We start from the raw sequence: 7,762 nt of genomic DNA, 5'->3' as shown, positions 1-7,762 counted from the left end.
TCATTGAAAGAAACAAAAAGTTTGCCAAAAGTGGCTTAAACAATATGTATAACTACTGTATCACTGCAGAAAACAATAAAACCTGTTTGTGTATTGGCACTAGTTCAGCATTCTAAGTATGTTTGGCCAGGTATGTCTCCTATTTTTATAGCATTTCTGCTATGGCCAGAATATAACTGTGTGACTTCAGCCATCACTTGAAATAAATACAGGAAGAAATAGAGAAAGTACTTTCCTAGGTCACTTATTTGTCACCGTGAAAAACCAGCATGTATATTTCTTCCAAAGACCAATACAGACTGGGAGCACAACAAAATTGTCACAATTAAATTCAGCTTATCTTTTGAGATGGGTACATGGCCTCCAGAGTAGTGGTACTATAATCAAGAAGGACAGTTTTACAAATATGAATGTCTGATACAAGTGATACAATTTTGTTTTTATTGGTTTCTTATTCCCACATTTACAGGGAATAAATGAAATAATGCTAACCACAAATCTCTCTAACATTATAATTATCTTTTTGACTAAAACCTTTAAGTGTATTGCCACCAGTATCAAAGGGAGTCCTTATTTAAGGTGTTGTTTCAATGATATTCTTAGCTTTTGATTACATCACACTGGTTAATATTTTGTAAAACCAATTTAAATTCCACAGATGTTCCTACCATGAAACTATTAATCTCATTAGTTCTCCATTTCATAAAATGCACATTTATCAAGTAGTAATAAACTCAGACATGACTTTTCACGCAGTATCTTATTTCAGATGTGCAACATAAATGAAGACCAATCCCATCAAGTTTTCACTTAAGATAAAAACAATCGCACCCATATAAATGCAGGTAGTGTCTCTGATTCTTTAGTCAGATTTACACATTCTCCAAGTGCATTGTTCTCATAATGGGGTAATTGTTGGGGTTTCTCATTATTGAAGATGCTGCTAACATTCCTTGATCTATGTTTGTAGTGCCACATGGTGACTCCAAAGAGAAATCCACTGCAATAATTTTTATGTTTTCCAGGCTGTGCGATGAGGAAGATAAAGACTCTGACCACAGAGCAGCTTTGGGTTACTTAGATCCAGCTGTTTGAATCATTGGTATGAATAGCTAGCATAGGAACACAACCCACATGGAAAATTGAGTGTATCACACTTTTTAGGTTTTATAATCATCTTTCATGAATCACAGACAAAATGGAAATGCTCATTAGTCTAACACCAGTTAAATGTACCGAATCATCTGGCATGGAAGCGCTTGGGTAGTTCTCAGAGCCACAATGGAAAGTGCCTGACGAGGCTGGCCCTGCCCTGAGCTGTGGTGAAAGCACAGAGGACCAGGCACGCTAGCCTTCCAGCTGCAGAGGCACAGAAATCAGGGTAGCACCTCTAACATAACTAGGTAACTTATTTTTATGTATTTGGTTGCTGCAGGGTCTCACCATGCAGTTGGGACTCCTAGAGAGTAATCTTTGACTGACTGTGTCAGACACAAAAGTTACATTCTTTGTTATATAGGTCTTGCTTTTCCTTGGTCTTAACCATCCATCAGAAAAGTGTAGAAATGAGGTATGAAAAGTGAAGCCATGTTAATATGCTGAGCTGCGGAAGGCTCAAGTCATTCGATTCAGACATTGCCAGTCTTGTGGATAACTCACTACTATTGTACAGTACTGGACTACGTTGGAATATTTTGCTGAACTCATAAACCTACAATATTTTGATGGCAATTGAATACCCATCTCTGAGAACAGTGAACAAAAAAAGGTGATATAAATGAAGGAAATTTTTTTATCTGTATCTACAAAATAGGATAGATATATAGCTACTTTCTCTTAATTCAATAAGAAGAAAGCGCTCCTTCAGGTCCGACGCCCTCATGGGCCCTCACCAATGCCCATCGCCCAGCCATGGTGGTTGCTGAGCTGCTGCAGGCCACTGACCTTCTCAATTCTGGGCGCTGGCTTCCTGGCCTGCTCACCTGCTCTTGCTCCTCAGGAGCCTGGATTCCAGGGCTGCTCTGGATGCGCCTCTGAGAAACTTCTTTCTCCTGAGTTCATGGATTTCCTCACAGGCCCTACAGGAGGTGGTTGGTCACCAGCTTCCCTTTTGGACCACCATAGGGGGAAGGGCCTCAGTGGTGGAGTTTGCCCCTCCCAAACTTCAGAGGCACCTTCTCAGGGTGCAAGCTCCCTCCCGCCCATTCTGCGCACATGCTCCCATCCTGCCCAGGCCCAGTATCCTGTCAATTTTCTTTCACGCAATGAAACTACCAGCAGGCCTAGTGAGATCAGCAGCCTGGCAACTGTGCTGTGTGGCTTGGCTACTGCCTCAGTCATTCTCTGTACTTGGAGAGGGAAACACTTCAGCTAAGGGAGTGGGCCTACAGAGGACAACTGCGTGACACCGACGCTGGGGCATCTTCTCTACAAAATCAAGTCCACCAGCCCCATCACTGCGGCCACATACTTGAAGCAGGTGTTAACCAACCAACCGAGGGATATTATATGCACCCCGATATGCTAGGAGAAAATGGAGATTTCATTACCTGACCTGAAATAAGTCAGATCTTTAAGGAGCTACTAGGAATATGGTTCATCAGTGAATGGATGTTGGCTGGGAAAGACGCAGCTCTCCAGCTGGTGGAACTGGGACCCAGTCAAGGCACTCTCATGGAGAGACATTTTGAGGGTGTTCAGTCAGGTTGGGTGTGTGCTGAAGAATTGTGATACTTCAATGCACCTTGTAGAAGTGAGCGAAAGCTTAAGGGATCTTCAAGCATCAACACAGAGTGAAGCTAATATCCCATAGGGGCAGTATGTGGAATCCCTAGTGCACAGGAAATGTGTTCCTAAATCTGGCCTCCCAGTATCCTGGTACTTGGCTCTACAGGGTGTTCCAAAATGGTACAGTTTTTCTCTTGCACATGAATTTTTTGATGTTCTTCCTGTGCATAATTTTCAGAAAACATCCAAGAGTGCAGAGGAATACTCATTGATATTGACGCTCAGTTTCTGAGAAGCTGAAGTTTGTTCTGGCGCCTTATGTCACCCCAGCAGAAGCTGTTCTGAAACATGATGAAAGAAGAGATCATGCTGAAGTGTGTCCTGATGCTGGGGTTGTCATTCAGGAACTTTCTGACTGCATTGTGCTCACAGGAGGTATTACACTGATTGCTCATTATGGTCATGATAGAACAAAGATGGATGCCTGCAGAAGACTTTGTGGCCACAAGTTTGATGATGTCTTAATTGTCCCTGGAATAGCAGACCTAACAGCTGATGTGGACTTCCCTTATTTGCAAGGGATGGCGCAAGGAAAAGTAGTGTCTCTGGATCCCATACAACAACAAACATTGTTTTAATATTATGGGTATTGATGTCCTGAAATTGCTGAAGGTATTTCTGGGTAAATCGGACGAACTTTTGATGAGGCATCAGTTACTTCAGGGTGTGATATGTTAACAAACCCTCAGAGGATGGGAGAAAGACCTGACTTCTTTGCCTTGCTGCCTCATCAGAGACTTCATGGCAGAAGGCATCACGCAAGTGCATGCCAGTCCAAGCCCTCTGCATCGCCTGTGGCTCGGGTTGGTGAACTGGCTGGGCAGTGATGTTACAGCTTGGAGTTTGCAATCCTTCCATCTGTCCAAGAAATCAAAACAAAGGGAGCATGTTTCATACATTAAAGCTAACCAAATACCTAATACATTTTGTGGCTGTCTCAGCCCACCCTAGTGGGCAGGGCTAGTATGAGGTGCCTGGAATCGAACCACAGTCCCTGCATGCTTGCATCAGCAAGCATTCTGTACTGCTTAGCTATCTCAGCAGCCCAATAGAAATACTATAAAAGAGGAGGTAGAACAGGATATCTGACAGATTGCTAAGCTCTTACTAAGTGAAAACAACAGGACAACTACATTTTTAGTTACTATTTTGCTGAAGGTGACCTTTACATACTTATGTCATTTCATGGGAACTAATAATAATTTACAATTTTAGGTATTCCAAACTTTCATTTCAAGAAATGAGCCCCTATTTGCACAATAACTGTATTACCAAAGCTTAGGAAAATAGCACAACCAAATAAGATTTTCCTTGGATTCCTCTATGAGAGGTGGGTCAAGATTTTCAAATGAAAGTTTGATGATACAGAAATATGCTTTATTATCAAGAATTTGGAGAATATTTACAAAATATGGCATGTAACAAAAATATGAAAATGATTGAACAATGTCATCATAGACGACTTTGTACATTATCAAATGTTTCTGGCAAGCAATTCTTATACAAACACAAATTAATTTTTTAAGATATTTTGTTTTTTGAATATGAATTATTAACTCCAAATATCTGACAAACCTTCCTCAGCATTCAAGAAATTGTGCAATTTATTTCATGGCTTGTAATGTTTACATAAGTATAGCAAATGACTATAATTTCAGTTACTTTTCATCATATATAGAAATACACTAGGTTCACTAGTGATTCAAAATTATTCTATTTTATCTATGCTGATATAAAGATATGCACTGGAGAAATTTGGGGACATCCATCACAGAGAAAACTCACTTGTAAAAACCACTTTCAAAATTAATTTGTTTAAATATTTTCAGCAGATATGTGAGGGCATATCATGTGGTATATGGAAGGATGCCTAGAGATATGCAGTGCACCATAATGGCCAGGACCATTTGCCCTAAGTGTACACACATCAGTGTCTAGCCTCCCACGCCTCAGTTTATCCCTAAGACTCTCAATGACTTTCCAATGTGAGTATTGGGAAGATAAATTAAAATATATTGAAAAAACTTAGAACACAGAGGCATTGCATAATATTTGTTTACTGAAGGATATTTTTAATCCTTGGTGAATAGTTTCAAGGATCGCTAAAGCCCTTTTTATTCTTTTCACATACAAAATCATATTTTTTCTTTCTTATCCCAAATTCATTGGAAAAAATTAACACTTTTGTACTTTAAAATGAGTAAATACATTCATATGTATATCATCTCTATGACAATACTTTGAAGAAGATAGAATTATGATCTTCGTTTTATGGACTGGCGAACTAGACTCTCATCTGCTTAGGTCAACAGAGCCCAAAGACACAAACCCAGATTATCTGACTCTAAATATTTTCCTTTCCTTAGAAAGGAGTAGGGGAAAAAAACAGGTTTATAGTGATTACTGAAGAAAGCATAAACAAAAAGCCACTATAAATCTTGTATGAAAATGGTCCCAAACCTGAAATTTTCACTGGACAGATACAGACTAAGCATCCCTACTGTGAAAATCTAAAAGCATCACCACTTTCAAAGAAATTTTGGTTTTAGAGCATTTTAGTGCTGAAGGTCTATGGAAATGTTGCAAAATCTGGAAAACACTGAAATCTGAAACACTTCTGAAACAAAGCATGTCAGATAAATGGATACTCAACCTGTATCAGTAAGTATTTTTATAAGAGTTTGTTGCTGGAGCTGATAAATAAAAAGAAGTTCTAATTCAATGTTTAATTTGTTATACAGATAATATAGCTAAACTAGTATAAGATATTTTATGTCTACATCTATCCCCTCCAAATGATTACAATTAAGTAATTTTAAACATTCTAAATTTGTAAAACTCTTCAATATGCTAAGGGAAAAGAAAAACACACCTTCCTACATAGAGACAAGAGAATTACTTCGCCCTTCATTGGTTTTAAATATACATTTTCTGCCTTCAACTTATTCACACTGTTCAACACTAGGTATAAATAAATTATGTAACTGAAGTTTAGTTATGCACCCAGTGACTGTCAGGGTACGGTGTGCCCTCCGGATGGTCAAGCAGGAACATTAATGTATAGCACAGCTGAGCTCCGAAAAGGCACACGTAGCCATTCAGCATGTAGGAAGAGTTACTACATAGTCTGGGTTTTGTAATACCAATAGTAACCAAGGTTGTAACTATCACAACATTACAAAGCTTCTCCTTTAAGTTTTTATTCTGTAGAGACCATATTAAGAGTTGAATTGCCAAAAAGATTAGAAATTCCTATTTTAGTGTCTTGACTGACAGAAAAAGAAAGGTGAAGTAGTCCAATGCTTCTCTTAATATGCATCTAGGAAAAAGTTAAATATCTTGGTGGTCAGGTAGACAAATCATTCAGAAGTGCTTTCGTCAATCATACACTTTTAGCCTCACAGTTAATGCTAAATGTGGCAATTGGATGCTAACTTGGCATTTTAGAAAAGTACAAGATTAGCAAAGAGAAGATAAATTAAATGACATTATTGTACTTAAAAGGGAAGGATTAGGAAAAAGTACAAAACCAGTCATTGTTTATGCTACAAAAATTTAGAAAAAGCTTCACCTTGACACCTTTGTGTTTCTACTACTCAGTGTCCTTTCCTTTACCTACTCATGAGCTACACTACTGATGCCACCATTGCCTTCTCATGTTTTCTCTTGTCCTTGTATCCTTGCAGATGACAACCTATGAGGAACAACAGTTATGTAGCAAAATATTGGTTCATAAAATACAATTCTCATTGAAGTTAACAAATTAAGAAAATAAACTACCAGTGACATAGTTGGTTAGACGCAGGTATCAGCATACTGAGTTAGTCAAGGTGAAAAATTTTTCACATTAACTCCTATTTTCAAAGATCTGGTGGAAATTCTTAGTACAATCTCTTCAGCCATCCTGTATATATACTTGCATATTTTCTCCCTAAACTTTTTCCTCTCATTTCTCATTACGTGTAGCAAAAAAGCCATGCTTGAATGCCTGTCATCTTGATATTCTACTTGTGTATCATTTCTAATGTCATAGCAATTATTTCTATGCTTTTTATATTACATATAATTTTTTCTTGTTGGAGAAAAGAGTGGTGGTTAAGCAGAGATAGTTGTGTTAGTCTGCCCTTGTTTACTCTGTACAGAGGGAGAATATTGTACACTTTGTGTTTCATGCCTGTGTCTTAAAAGACACTCTTAAAATCAAGGAAATATTAATAAATGCACTAATGATTTTTTAATGTTTCTTGTCTTTTTTGCAACCGAGTTATTCAAGCATAAGGAAAAATAAATATGAGTTGAGAGATATATGGTATCTTTCTGGTGGTTTGAATTAGACAGTTCAATCCTATAACCTAAGTTTTTACTTTTCCTTGATTGTGAAATTCCATGCTCGGTTTTACTCATTAAAAATACTTAATAAGAGCTTCTTTCTGTTCTACCTTTTCAAATTTCCAAATATTTTCAAATTTCATTTGGCTGCTATTTGTTTCCCTCCACAACAAAATTATTTCTCTTATTTAACTCTATTCTCTTTAAAATAAATTTCAAAAGGTAAGAGAGGAATAAAAAAAGATCCTTCATTGCAAGGCATTGTGGCCAGTGATGTGTTAGGAGTCCAAGAGTTGGAAGTCTTTGTAGGTGCTGAGAGCAGAAGCTTTACTGCCCTGTGAGCATGGCTGGGACAATGGGCCAGGGTGAGATGTGATGGGGTGGGGCCTGTCTTGGCCAGAGTGCAGCAGACCCTGGAGGTCTCAGGCTGCCCAGCTCTGATTCCCTGGGCCCCATGCATGGCTGGCAGTGAGATGGACACACCAGCGCTGTGTCCCTGGAGCCAGAGGGCTAGGTGAGGAGAGAGACTGAGTATCCACTGCCCACAATTGCTCCCACCACATGGCCCTCTGGATTGTATTCTCCTTTGTCCAATTTGTCCATTTTACCACCATTGGCAGAGTTGGGGAGTGCTGCAATGGCCCTA

At 38.8% G+C, this 7,762-nt stretch overlaps 1 pseudogene; it reads left to right on the top strand.

Annotated features, from left to right (window-relative positions):
- Positions 1-1,894: 1,894 nt before the first annotated feature.
- LOC101581412 lies at positions 1,895-3,681 on the top strand (annotated as a pseudogene).
- The last annotated feature ends 4,081 nt before the right edge of the window (positions 3,682-7,762 follow it).

This window comes from Octodon degus, unplaced genomic scaffold (genome assembly GCF_000260255.1).
Source record: "Octodon degus isolate 3935 unplaced genomic scaffold, OctDeg1.0 scaffold00292, whole genome shotgun sequence".
NCBI lineage: Eukaryota > Metazoa > Chordata > Mammalia > Rodentia > Octodontidae > Octodon > Octodon degus.
Note: the sequence above shows the minus strand (reverse complement) of the source record. Positions and strands in the feature narration are given on the sequence as shown.